Source organism: Bufo bufo, chromosome 4 (genome assembly GCF_905171765.1).
Source record: "Bufo bufo chromosome 4, aBufBuf1.1, whole genome shotgun sequence".
Classification (NCBI taxonomy): Eukaryota; Metazoa; Chordata; class Amphibia; order Anura; family Bufonidae; genus Bufo; species Bufo bufo.
In genome coordinates, this window is record NC_053392.1 from 613,102,336 (window position 1) to 613,117,350 (window position 15,015).

The following is a 15,015-nucleotide window of genomic DNA, read 5'->3' on the forward strand; positions in this document are numbered from 1 at the left end:
AAGCCCCCCTGATGCACCCCTAGAGTAGAAACTCCAAAAAAGTGACCCCATTTTAGAAACTACGGGATAGGGTGGCAGTTTTGTTGGTACTAGTTTAGGGTACATATGATTTTTGGTTGCTCTATATTACACTTTTTTGTGCGGCAAGGTAACAAGAAATAGATTTTTTAGCCCGTTTTTTTTTTTTGTTATTTACAACATTCATCTGACAGGTTAGATCATGTGGTAATTTTATAGAGCAGGTTGTCACGGACGCGGCGATACCTAATATGTATGCAATTTTTTTTATTTATGTAAGTTTTAAACAATGATTTCATTTTTAAAACAAAAAAAATGTTTTAGTGTCTACATAGTCTAAGAGCCATAGTTTTTTCAGTTTTTGGGCGATTATCTTAAGTAGGGTCTCATTTTTTGCGGGATGAGATGACGGTTTGAGTGGCACTATTTTGGGGTGCATATGACTTTTTGATCACTTGCTATTACACTTTTTGTGACGTAAGATGACAAAAAATTGCTTTTTTTACACCGTTTTTATTTTTATTTTTTTACGGTGGTCACCTGAGGGGTTAGGTCATGTGATATTTTTATAGAGCCGGTCGATACGGACGCGGCGATACCTAATATGTATACTTTTTATTTATTTATTTAAGTTTTACACAATGATTTCATTTTTGAAACCAAAAGAATCATAGTTTTAGTGTTAGCCATAGTTTTTTCAGTTTTTGGGCGATTATCTTGGGTAGGGTATGATTTTTGCGGGATGAGATGACGGTTTGATTGGTACTATTTTGGCGTACATGCGACTTTTTTGATCACTTTTATTACCTTTTTTGGGAAGTAAGGTGGGCAAAATTTCAATATCCTAATAGTTTTTATTTTTTTATTTTTATGGCGTTCACCGTGCGGGGAAAGTAACATGACCGTTTTATAGATCAGGTCGTTACGGACGCGGCGATACCAAACATGTGTAGGGAATATTATTTTTTTCATTTTTAATCAGTGATAAATGTGTTTTTGGATTTTTACTTTTTTTTCACTTTTTTTCACTTTTTTATTGACCCAGACCCACTTGGTTCTTGAAGATCCAGTGGGTCTGATGTCTGTATAATACAGTACAGTACAATATATATTGTACAGTACTGTATTTTACTTACACTTTGTCTGAACAGATCTCTGCCTTTAGCACAGATCTGTTCAGCACCATGGACAGCAGGATGCCTGAGAGGCGTCCTGTTGCCATGGGAACCTTCCCCGTCTGCTCAGTAGTTGTCAGAACTTCGCAGACGGGGAAGGGTAAGCACAGGGCTGAGGGGGGCTCTCTGGGGGCTCTCTCCCTCTCCATCGGGGGGCTGCAAAGGCACAGCAGCCCCCCGATGGGAGAGGGAGGGAGCTCCCTCTTACTGTTAACTTTTTCCATACAGCGGTCCGTACGGACCGCTGTATGGAAAGGGTTAAACGGCTGACATCGCATCATCGATGTCAGCCGTTTATACCAGGGTGCCAGCAATGTGCTGGCACCCTGGTATACCCACTAGAGACCAACGATTATACAAGGGGAGGCGGGCGGGGGATCGCGATCCCGCCTGCCGCACCGCCCGCCTCCCGCACCGCCCCCACCGCCCACAACTCCCCCCCTGCACCACCCGCCGGCAAAAAATCATGCAGGGGTGCAGGGGGGGGTGTAAAATATATATTTTAGGGACACTAAAGCTTCTGATCCCCGCGGTCAGGGCCCGCGGGGATCAGAAACTGCACAAAGCGCAGCAAACCGCAGGTCTGAATTGACCTGCGGTTTTCTGCGATCGCCGATGCGGGGGGGTCAAATGACCCCCCCCTGCATTGTTACGGGATGCCGGCTGAATGATTTCAGCCGAAATCCCGTTCCGATTAACCCCTCGGGCGCCGGAATACAGATTTCAAGTTATGACGTACCGGTACGTCCTAAGTCCTTAAGGGGTTAAAGGGACGCTGTCACCACTTTCTAACCCCCCCTTTTAAAAGTATTGTTCTCTCCATGGCGCCCTTGTGATTACAAAGGTGTTGTTATAACATAAATTCGCCGTCTCGTTTTGATAAAAATACCTTTTATCTAACCTGTCAATCTTGTTGATAAGGTGCCCAGGGCGTTTCTGAAGGTCTGAAGCTGCCCCCCGCGCCGCCGCCGTTGGTGCCCAGCTCCTCCCCTGATCCTTTCAGCGCCGCCTGAATGTAAAGAAATCCGCCTCCGGCTCTCGCTCAGTGCCCCCTCCTCCTTTTCAAAGATCCCGCGCGTGCGCACAGGCCTGTGCCTGATGCGCCCGTGCGGACATTTAGAATCAGCCTCATTGAGCGAAGTGCGCATGCGCGCACTTCGCTCAACCTTCTCATAAGACGAGCACTGCAGCCAGCCACTCAGAGCCTGCGGCTCCATACAGCGCTTGGCAGGCTCTGAGTGGCTGGCTGCAGTGCTCGTCTTATGAGGAGGTTGAGCGAAGTGCGCGCATGCGCACTTCGCTCAATGAGGCTGATTCTAAATGTCCGCACGGGCGCATCAGGCACAGGCCTGTGCGCACGCGCGGGATCTTTGAAAAGGAGGAGGGGGCACTGAGCGAGAGCCGGAGGCGGATTTCTTTACATTCAGGCGGCGCTGAAAGGATCAGGGGAGGAGCTGGGCACCAACGGCGGCGGCGGCGGGCGGCAGCTTCAGACCTTCAGAAACGCCCTGGGCACCTTATCCACAAGATTGACAGGTTAGATAAAAGGTATTTTTATCAAAACGAGACGGCGAATTTATGTTATAACAACACCTTTGTAATCAAAAGGGCGCCATGGAGAGAACAATACTTTTAAAAGGGGGGGGTTAGAAAGTGGTGACAGAGTCCCTTTAAATGTGGGACAGAAATGTGATGTGAACTAGCGGTGCATTGTACAGTTGTTGAAAAACCCATACTCGCCTGCTCTCCGCCGCTCCGTGATCTTCCAGTCCCCATTCTGGCCTCATACTGGTGTTTCCAAGCTGCACATGGGCGCCCAGAGGAGTGTGGCATCAGATGGATAGGGGGCCTAGAGGGCAGGGCATCAGATAAGTAGGGGGCGCAGGACTGGAGGGGGCTTCTGAAAAGAACAGCAGATGAATGCAGCTGGGGGGGGGGGGCAAAGGACAGCAGATGAATGCAGCTGGGGGGGGGCAAAGGACAGCAGATGAATGCAGCTGGGGGGGGGCAAAGGACAGCAGATGAATGCAGCTGGGGGGGCAAAGGACAGCAGATGAATGCAGCTGGGGGGGGGCAAAGGACAGCAGATGAATGCAGCTGGGGGGGGGGCAAAGGACAGCAGATGAATGCAGCTGGGGGGGGGGCTACATGAGATGCAGGACAGCAGATGAATGCAGCTGGGGGGGGGGCTACATGAGATGCAGGACAGCAGATGAATGCAGCTGGGGGGGGGGGCTACATGAGATGCAGGACCGCTAGGGTTGGCAGGGATGAGCCTGGAATGTATGGGCTCCTGACAGTGACAGGCACAGGCTCTTCTTTCTGCAGCACTTCCTGTCTGCCCTCTCCCTCCTGTTACTGCCGACTACAGAGCAGTCTCTGTAGCAGGAAGCCGGGCTGTACTAATAGTTAGGTGAGGGAGGGGAGACAGGATCTCCCTGTAGCACACTGTACTGAGCCCTGGCTGCACTATTAAGCAGCCAGGCTCCTCTATTAATGGTCCGTGCTGATGGGCGGGGCTTAGCTTCCTGCTCGGCTCCGAGGACATTCTAAGGTCTGTGCTGATGGGCGGGGCTTAGCTCCCTGCTCTGCTCCGAGGACATTCTAAAGAAGCAGTGAAGTGAGTGTAGAGGGGGGTGTGGCCAGTCTGACTGCTTACTACTGCTCCGGGCCCCTTGTCAGCCCGGGCCCCAAAGCAGCTGCTTCCCCTGCTTCCCTGGTAGGTACGCCACTGACTGTACGCTCTACTGCATCTGGTTATTGGTGGCTGAAAGTGGTTTCTGGTTTCATAAAAGATTGTGATAAAAGGAATCTGTCACATTGATCAATCATGAGTAATACTGCTGACACTGACCTCCGATCAGTATTCCCTTTAAAGGGGCTGTCCAAGGCTTAAGCTTATCACCAGTCCACAGAATAGGCCATAAGTGTCTAGTCTGTGAAGGTCCAACTTGTGACTCCCACCGATCATTAGAAGAGGATTCCCATATTTCCTTTATAAATGGAGCAGAGGTCGAGTATGCAAGCTACCGCTCCATTCAGAGTCTGTGGGACTGACATAGAGAAGTGAGTGCAGCACTTGGCTATCTCCAGCAGCCTTATAGAGCTGAATGAAGCAGCAGTGCACCCCCCCCCAACGATCAGACAGTAGTCACCTATCGTGTTTAAATCCTAGGACAACCCCTTTAAACCTCCAACTTTTTCGACATCCACTTGGCAGTTGACATTCAATGTGGATTAAATTGTAGACTAACAGCACAATGCCAGTCAGCTGCTTCTAAGGCAGAATGCTGTATTTACAGAGTATGATGAGCGCAGCCCCATCTAAAATATGTACTTCAGTTTTAAAGGGATTATCTTACCTGAGACATTGGTGGCACATCACTCTAGAACGGAGCTCCCAAAGTGAAGGAGAACACTCCGCGCATGCGCAACCGTCCTTCATTAATTTGTATGGGTGTGCTGAAAATAGCCAAGTGGCGCACTCGGCTATCTTAGGGAGTCCCATAGAAATTAATGGAGAGAGCACAGCACAAGCGCGGCCAACGCTTCATTCACTTGTCTCGCAGTGCCATAAATAGCCAAGCCAGTGTCCAGCTATTTTCGGCGCTACCATATAAATTATAAGCAGGCCGGCCACACATACATGGTCCACTCCTGTTCACTTTTGGAGCTCCGTTCTAGAGATAGACGTGGGTCACACCTCCTAGACCCGCACCTGTCTGACATTGGTGGCATACCCTAGCGTTATGCCACCAATATCTCAGATGAGAAAACCCCTTTAAGCACCAAATTGTGAAAAAAAGTCCAAAGATCAACAAAACTGATAAGAGGCCTGAGACCCTCACTTATAAGGGAATTTTTATTTAGTCTTGGGAGGAGATATCTAAGGGGAGACCTGATAAACCTGTACAAATATATGAAGGTAAGAAGGTTCAGTCTCCAGCGCTGATAAAAGGCTTCTTCACTGTAAAAGCTGTGACATTATTGAATAATGTAAGAACCGGCGGTGAGGAGCACAGCGCCCCCTCCAGGATAGGATCAGATCAATTCATGAAGAGAAATGTCAGAAACCTTTCTGCTGATGTTTAAAACACTTGTCTGAATGTTGATCCTGTCTGACTGACACTTGAGGAGATCCTTCTCCTTTAGGGCAGATTGGTTCATGTCTTCTAGGGGTTTCTAACCTTCACCTGGATATAAGAGAAACTCGGGTTCCTTTTTCTGTTTTCTTCATGTCTTTAATGTTGGATCTTTGCAGGAAATTTCTGGTGAAATGACAAGTGGACTCGAAGACCCCGTATCAGTGTCTGTGAAAGGTTAGAGCCCTTTTTTTTTATATATATATAAATCTTGTTGACTGTAAATTCCTTTGTTAATGGCAAAACTGATACAAAGTTCAGAGAAACCTCGTCCTCGTCATCATTGTTATGAGTTATGTTTTAATTATGTCAAGTCCATATTTAATCTCCCTGGAGAGATGTAGGTGATAATCGCAATGTCCTCTGCCAAGGAGATCATCACTCGTCTCCTTGGCATTAATCAGTTTATTTTACTGATTGTATACTTATTTTCTGTACATGGTTATAGAGGCAGCCACATGACAGGGCACAGCGATCCCATGAACCCTGTCAATTAACCCCTCAGGTGTGGCTGGTTCAGGAGTGTTGAATGCCATCCACCACTAGTCACCCACACGTATTCAAATCAAATTATAGGCCCCACGGAGTTCCAACTTTGGGAAGATTCTGGATCCATGAATCCTATCAAAAAGCCAAGGGACCAGAGGCAGGGGATATTTATTCTTCACATGTGTTCTTCTAATTTTGTTCAATCCCTGATAATCAATGCAGGACTGCAGAGAACCATCCTTTCTCTTCATAAAAAGAAATTTCCTAATTAAACCTTTCTCCAAGTTTTTTTTTTATGAAGTCCAACATAGCCTAAGTCTCTGATAAAAATAATGGATAGTCTTGGCCACTAGGAGGCATGGTGCCAGACCTGAGCCCAATCAGTCATAGGCTCTGTGTGGTGACTACCTTTCGTTTTATCAAAAATATACACGTAGCTGGCATGAAGCATGGCCCAGTAGATTCTTGGGAGCCTGTGGAGCCCAGGGTGGTTTCTCAGAAGCCAAGCAGCGGAAACGACAGTCATCTCCAGTGCAAAATCCCAGAAGGAGGATACTAGTAGAAACAGGCAAGACATAGGATATTTTCTGTGAGCAAGACTCTCATTTGGAGATCCATGGGCACGCTGACATTTCATGGATTCCATAAGTGTCATCCCATTGATAGATGTGACTACCAAAGGCCTCTCCAACTGCTTGGAAGGGATATGGTATTGGGCTACCAAGTCCTAATGCAGGAGTCCAGGAAGGCCTGCAAGGTAAACTAAATTTCACTGCATGGTAAGGACACAGGGAGTATCAGCTTCAGGAAGAACTTAACTTTGCCCAGGGTTGTCCATCCAAGCACTGGGGTTTCCCATGAGGAGGGAACAGGTTCTTTGCAATATAAGCACAGTACAGTCACTGCTGCACCTATGCAGATGATCCTCTTTGGACAGCTTGACTTTGTCCAATTGCTTGGGTTTCGGAGGAGGAGACGAAGAAGGTAGCATGGGCCTTTGAAAAGATGATGTCAGCCAAGGAACTCTGCTTTCACACGCTGACACCTTGAGGCGCTCTTTGAAGCAGAGATCGATTCAAGCGGCCAGGATAATTACATTATCTATGGTAGAGAGTGCCTCTTCACCTGCCAATTCATCCATATTATGCCCTGACAAACCTCTCCAGAAAGCAGCAGTTCAGAGCCAAGGATGCAGAACTGTATGGCATACTGTTTTAGAGTGAAGCTGCCCTGACAGAGGTGTGGGAGTGAAGAGGCCACAGAGGTTCCTCGAAGACCTTGTGGAAGGTGGCCAAAAGTCCCAAAGATTATAGATCAGTTGGCCAATTTGCTTACAGAGGGGGATAGCCTAGGCAAGGGCTTCTCCAGAGATGAGGCAAACCAGGAATGTTACATTGGACCAGTCTATAGGAAACTGATGAGCCTGCAACTCAAAGTGAATAGTACACTGGTTCAAGAAGTGTGAGGGTAGTGAAAGGTGCAGGCTTGAAGCAAACTGGTGAAGGTGGTTATGCAGATACATTGGCTGAAGGTAGCAGCACAGGAGCTGCAGGAGTCTAAGTGGGCTAAGATAGAATTGGGATACTGCAGAAGTTGCTCTTGGCATCCATGTTGACTAGTCAACTCCCTAAATATTTTAGGCAGTCTGATCTTAGATTAGCAAGTAGGATCCAGGAAAACTGTTAAGCAGCAGATGTGGATCTCTGTGCTCTAAAAACTGTTTGGTTTAGGGTTACTCCTCAAGTTATCTACAGTAAATGGCCCCTCTGATATTCAATATTTCACAATATACAGGGGTTTGGATTTTGGAGCAGGGGAACCACCAGGCCACTATCTCCTGAAGTAGTCCCTGTTCAGTGACTGTTGACCCACAGAGGTCAAGAGACACCTCTGCTGAGCACTGAGAGATCAGGCAAAACCATAGTTGGTCATAGGCCAAGGTCAGGACAGGCAGAGTATGTGCAATCCAATAAACAGTCCAAAGTCAGGATGGGCAGCTGACGGTCTCTATGGAGATTAGAGAGAGGCCAGGTAGCAAAAGGTCAAAACTGGGAAACAGACAGAAGTCAGTACACGGGCAGACAAACGTATAACAGCATACTTAGCAAACTAGACTCTATTGCTCAGGCGCTTACCGACAGCAGAAGGTGACTAAAGTTCCCCACAATGGCCAGCCATTGATTGGTAAAGATTAGGGTATGCATGCACTAGCTCTTTTAAAGCAGGAGGTACCATGCCCGCACTCCACAGTCAGAGTGAGAGAGGCCTGGCCAATCTATTCCAGTGGCATGGCCCACCCGGAAGGAGGGGAAAGCGGGAGGATTGTTAATTTTTGTCTGGTCCTAGGAGCCTGAAAGGAACTTGGCTGGATCCATTCGTATCTCCTAATTTAAAGCGATTAGAGATTATTCTGGATTACATTGTTACTACACCTATTTACACATGAAAAATGAAAGCTCTTCGCACACATTTTTGATCAAACGTGTTTTTCGGGGTTCCCTGATCATAAATACATGGTGTGATTATTGAAAACCCTCAATCTGATGTCAGAGGCAACCATTCATTAACACCTTCTTGTCAACTGAACACCATGATTTCATTTCTATAGGCTTTTAAGCTGGCCATATACATTATACTTTTGTCGGATGAACCTGTCAAGAACCGTGGGTTCGGCTGGCACACTAATGTCTGTGGGGAGTTCCTGACTCTCCCCCGGAAAAGTCCCATTTTCTCCCAATCCATATATTCACCTGGGAGATAAGCCACCTTTAGAACTGTCTGGCAGCAGCTTGCTCCGCTCTCCTATGGTGTACACAGACATATTTTGCTGAGCCGAATTTGTATGTGTATGGGGGAAGCGGCTGTCTGCCGAATGAAGCTTAGACTTAACCCCTTTAAGTCTTTTATCTGGAACTCTTTTTCAGGAAATATCTGTCCATGGATGTTTGATATGAGTTTGATTAACCTGGTTAAAACCTATCTCATAATATGTGTCTATATATATTTGTTTCACATATATGTTCATGCTGCATTTGCCTCCATTCATATCCGTTATATAGATACTATACTTTGAGAAAATAAGAAAATATATTAATTTTTCCAGGTGAGGATGAGACGAGAGACTCCCATGAACATCTACTTTTATATGAAGAAGTAGAAGATAACAATGTCACACAAGCTAATTCAATAAATGCTAATGCACCCTTAGACCTTCACAGTGGAGATCTATCCACCAGTACTGTTGGTCACAAGTATCTTTTGTCCAATCAATCACTGAGTCAATCACAGAATCAGTCTAAACAATCTGTGCATGAAATAATTGATAAAGATAAAAGACCACTTTCAGGTTCAGAATGCGAAAAGTATTTTAGTCAGAAATCAAAACTTATGGAGCGTCAAAGAATTCACACAGGGGAGAAGCCATTTTCATGTTCAGAATGCGGGAAATGTTTTGGTCTGAAATCAAACCTTGTGAAACATCAAAGAATTCACACAGGGGAGAAGCCATTTTCATGTTCGGAATGTGGGAAATGTTTTGCAAAGAAATCAGATGTTGTGGAACATCTAAGAACTCACACAGGGGAGAAGCCGTTTTCATGTTCGGAATGTGGGAAATGTTTTTGTCGAAAATCGGTTCTTAAAAAACACCAGAGAATTCACACGGGAGAGAAGCCATTTTTATGTCCTGAATGTGGGAAATGTTTTTGCCAGAAATCACGCCTTTTGGAACATCAAATAACTCATACAGGGGAGAAGCCATTTTCATGTTCAGAATGTGGCAAACGTTTCAGCTATAAACCGGATCTTGTTGAGCATCAAAGAACTCACACAGGGGAGAAACCATTTTCATGTCCTGAATGTGAGAAATGTTTTAGTCAGAAAAGAAATCTTGTGAAACATCAAAGAATCCACACAGGGGAGAAGCCATTTTCATGTTTAGAATGTGGGAAATGTTTTAGACTCAAGTCTATTCTTCTTAACCATCAGAGAACTCACACAGCGGAGTAGCCATTTCATGTCCTGAATGTGGAAAATGTTTTGGCCAGAAATCAGGCCTTTTGGAACATCAAATAAATCGCATAGGAGAGAAGCCATTTTCATGTTCAGAATGTGGGAAATGTTTTGGTCAGAAAATGGTTCTTGTTGAACATCAGAGAACTCGCATAGGAGAGAATCTATTTCCGTGTGATACTGTAGGAGATATTTTAGACAGAAATCAAATGTTAGAAAACATCTAAAAGTTTACACAGGAGAGAGGCCATTTTAATGTTACACAAAACCTGTTCTGTGTAATACACACAGAACAGGTTTTGCTAAACCTCGAAGAACTCGCACAGGTGCAACGTAAGTACTGTTGCAGGTGTGTGTCTTTATTTTAAGACCTGCTGCCTAAGGATGCCTTCTGTTGTACAAATATACTCCTTGTGGTATAGCAGAACTGTATAGGCAGATGTCCCCAGAAAACCAGAGGCACGCTATTACAACACTGATCGTTTAGACAACGCCACTATGTCCGCATGATCAGTACTGTGGCTGTAACACAATAGAATGCTTTCAGGAAGTCTACAGATCCTTTCTTTTTTATTTCATTATGCTGTGGCCTTGTGCTAAAATTAAAAATAAATCAAGTTGTTCCCCGTCATTCTGCACTCCATACCCCATAATAAAAAAGTTAAAACAGAATGTTAGAATTCTTAGCTAACTTACTGAAAGGGAAAAGCTAAAATTTTGCATTGATATAAGTATTCAGACCCTTTACTCAGGACGTAGTTGAAGCCCCTTTGGCAGCAATTACAGCCTACAGTCTTCTTGGGGATGATGCCAAAAGGTTTGCACACCAGGATTTGGGGATTTTTTGCCGTTCTTCTCTGCAGATTCTCTCAAGCTCTGTGAGATTTGTATGGGGATGTCGGTGGACAGCCATTTTCAGGTCTCTCCAGAAATGTTCCATTAGGTTTAGGGTTCTGGCTGGGCCACTTAAAGACATTTAGAAAGTTGTCCCTAAGCCCTCCTGTGTTGTCTTGGATGTGTGCTTAGAGTAATTGTCTTGTTGGAAGGTGACCCATCAATCCCAGGCTAAGATCCATGTCCACGTTTTTATTAAGAATATCTCTGGACTTTGCTCCATTCAGCTTTACCTCAACCTTGACCAGTCTACCTGTCCCAGCTGCTGAAATACACCCTCCCAGTATGATGCTGCCATCACCATTCTTTATTGTAGGGATGGTATTGGGCAGATGATCAGCAGTGCCTGGTTTCCTCCAGACATGACACTTAGAATTGAGGGCAAAAAGTTTCCATCTTGGTTTCATTAAACCAGAGAATCTTGTTTTTCACAGTTCATAGACTCCTTTTAGGTGTTTTTATTATTATTATTATTATTTTTTTTTTTTTTAACTCCAGGCGGGTATTCATGTGTCTTTTACTGAGGAGAGGCTGCTTTGTGGCTACTCTACCATAAAATCCAGATTGGTGCAGGCTGCAGTGATGGTTGACATTCTGGATGTTTCTCCCATCTGCACACAGGATTTTTTTTTTTAATAGCAGATATGGATAAATGTTTCAACTCGCTACATTCCTGGTTATACAGGTGCATCTCAATAAATGAGAATATCATTCAAAAGTAAATTTTTAAGTTATTTTACTAATTAAGTTCAAAAAGTGATATATTCTATGGCTATGGCTTACAGCTAATAAAAACCCAAAAGTTAGCCTCTCAGAAAATTAGAATATTATATAAGACCAAATACAAAATTCATATTTTAATACAGAATTCTGTACTTGGTCGGGGCTCTTTTTGCATGAATTACTACATCACTGCGGCATGGCATGGAGGCGATCAGCCTGTGGCACAGCTGAGATGTTATGGAAGAGCAGGTTGCTTTGATAGTGGCTTTCAGCTCATCTGCATTGTTGGGTCTCTAATCTTCCTCTTGACAATACCCCATAGATTCTCTGAGGTTTAGGTCAGGTGAGTTTGCTGGCCAATCAAGCACAGCGATATTATGGCTACACTGACTTTGGACTTGATATAACATAGTGGATCTACACCAGCAGATGACATGACTGCCCAAACATCACTGACTGTGGAGACCTCTAGCAACTTGGATTGTGGCCTCTCCACTCTTCTTCCAGACTCTGGGACCTTGATTTCCAAATGAAATGCAAAATGTACTTGCATCTGAAAACAGGACTTTGGACCATTGAGCAGCAGTCCAGTCCTTTTTCTCCTTAGCTAAGGTAAGACGCTTCTGATGTCGTCTCTGGTTCATGAGTGGTTTGACCCAAGAAATGTGACAGTTGTAGCCCATGTCCTGGACATGTCTGTGTGTGTGTGATGGCTCTTGAAGCACTGACTCTAGCCGCAGTCCACTCCTTGTGAATCTCCCCCAAATTCTTGAATGGCCTTTTCTTGACATTCCTTTCAAGGCTGTAGTTATCGCTGTTGCTTGTGCACCTTTTTCTACCACACTTTTACTTCCACTCAATTTACCATTAATATGCTTGGATACCGCAATCTGTGAACAGCCAGCTTCTTTAGCAATGGCCTTTTGTGGATTGCCCTCCTTGTGGAGGGTGACAATGACTCGAAGTCAGCAGTCTTCCCCATGAGTGTGTTGTCTACTGAACCAGACTGAGGTACCAAGCTTGGGAAACCTTTTTTTAGGTGTTTTGTATTGATTAGCTGATTAGAGTGTGACTCCATATATCTACAATTTTTAACTTTTTCACAATATTCTAATTCTCTGAAATACAGAATTTTGGGTTTTCATTAGCTGTAAGCCATAATCATCAGCATTAAAATAAACGCTCGAAAAAGATCACTGTGTGTAATAAATCTATAATATGAGTTTCACTTTTTCAATTGAACTACTGAAATAAATTAGGGTTATCCTAGTCCATCCTTCAGACCTCACTGTCAGCTCCAGTTCATACACTTGTGCATATTGAAATTAACATCCACAGCAACAAAAGTGGTGAATAAAACAGACAAATGGAGCATCTGTTTTTATGGAGATGAGTGTTGGAAGTATGTTGTGCATACAGGAGGAGCTCAGCCAGAGTAACCATTGGATTCTTGGTCACCTCTGTTACCAATGCCCTCCTCCCCTATTACTTAGTTTTGTGGGGCGACCAGCTCTAGGAAGAGTCTTGGTTGTTCCAAACTCTTTCCATTTAAGAATTATTGAGGCCACTGTGTTCTTAGGAGGTTTCGGTGGAGCAGATTTTTTTTTTTTTGTACCCTTCTCCAGATCTGTTTCCACACACAATACTATCCCTGAACTCGACAGGCAGTTCTTTACTCCTCATGGCTTGGTATTTGTTCTGATATGCATTGTCAGCTGTGAGACCTTTATATAGACAGGACTGTGTCTTTCTAAATAATTTCCAATCCACTGCATTTACCACAGATGACTCCAATTAAGGTGTAGAAACATCTCAAAGATGATCCAGAGAAATAGGATGCCCCAGAGCTAAATGTCTTTCATGGCAAAAGGGTCTGAATACTTACTGTGCATATCCATAGGAAATGATAGTTTTTCCTTTTTAATAAATTTGCAAAAATTCTAAAATTTTCTTTTCACTTTCTCATTATGGGGTACTGAGTGCATAATGATGGAGGAAAAACTTGATTGTTTTAAAAAAATTATTAGAAGGCTGCAACATAAAATGTGAAAGAGTCTGAAGTCTTTCTGAATGCAGTGTAGCTTCCGCTCTGCTCTAAAAACTAGTATTCTGAATTGTTTTACTTCTTTTATGCCTCAAACAAAGGGTTAAAGAAAAGGGGGTTAATTCACACTTTCGTATAACAATACTGAAGAATAAATGTCTCCTTACTGATCAGTATTATGGCTCATATTTTTTTTTTTTTTGTGGCTCATTTACCATCAGTATGACTCCACAGTACAAAATACACGGAAGAAAACAGGCTTCGTCATCAAAAGCTTGGCCTAATTTACATGATAATTAAAAGAAAAACTCTTTGGACAATGTAGGACCCATTTGATTTGGACTAATGAAAATCCAAACAGTAATGATGCTATAGTAGAACCTGAGATGAGCTGCCTATGCGTAAAGTCTCCTAATTTGTCTGTTTTGTTGCAATTATTACCACTGAGGTCACAATAATTTGTGCTGGAAGTGATGTATCTGTGGCTTCTTGAAATGTAGATACAATAAAAGAAACTAAATTGCTCCAAGTTTTCAGTTTTTGCAAGAGTTCTCTTTGATTCATAGAGCTGAAGATGAGTTGAACCCTACTGTCAGTGCATTATTTTGTAATATGGGATCTAAGAGTGTTTTCTCATATAGTTACATAGAAAAAACTCAGATGTCCAAGTTCTGCAAGGGATAGAGGGAAGGGGAGTGGGAATCGAAATTCTGCACATTTACATAAGCATTAATATTATTTTGTTCTGAGAATTAATCTAAAGGCATATTTACACATGTCGACCGACCAGGCAATTATCGTGGTGGGACTGTTCCATCTTGATAACTGCCTACTTGATTACATGCAGCAATATCCTCCACTGTTTGGGGACGAGTGATGGCTACTGCTATCGCTTATCCTTGTACAGATTCATCGTTTCTGGGGAGCCGATCACTGTTTACAGCGTACTATCATTTTCCATGATAAAAAAGTATTTTGTGCGTTCATCAGGTGATCTGCAGCACTTTTACATCGGCCAGTTATCGGGCATGAGCATTCGTTCTAACATTCATTGTCATGCCCAAAAAGGGCTCTAGGTCCTCCACAGGTAATTATAGACCAGTAAGCTTAACTTCTGTTGTGGGAAAAAAGTTTGAAGGACTCTGAAGGGACTATATTTACAGGAGCACATGACTGTTTATATTATCATAAGTGATAACCCGCATGGATTTACCAAGGACAGAAGTTGTCAGACTAAGCTGGTTTGTTTTTATGAGGAGGTGAGTAGAAGCCTGGAAAGAGGGGCGGCTGCGGATGTAGTGTTTCTGGATTTTGCAAAGGCATTTCATAGATGTTTAATGGGTAAAATAAGTTCTATAGCAGGGGTAGGCATCCTCCGGAACTCCAGCTGTTGTGAAACTACAACTCCCAGCATGCATACTTGCTCTGATCTTCTAATAACTCTCATAGAAATGAATGGAGCATGTTGGGAACTGTAGTTTCGCAATTACTGGAGTGCCTTAGGTTGCTAATCCCTGGT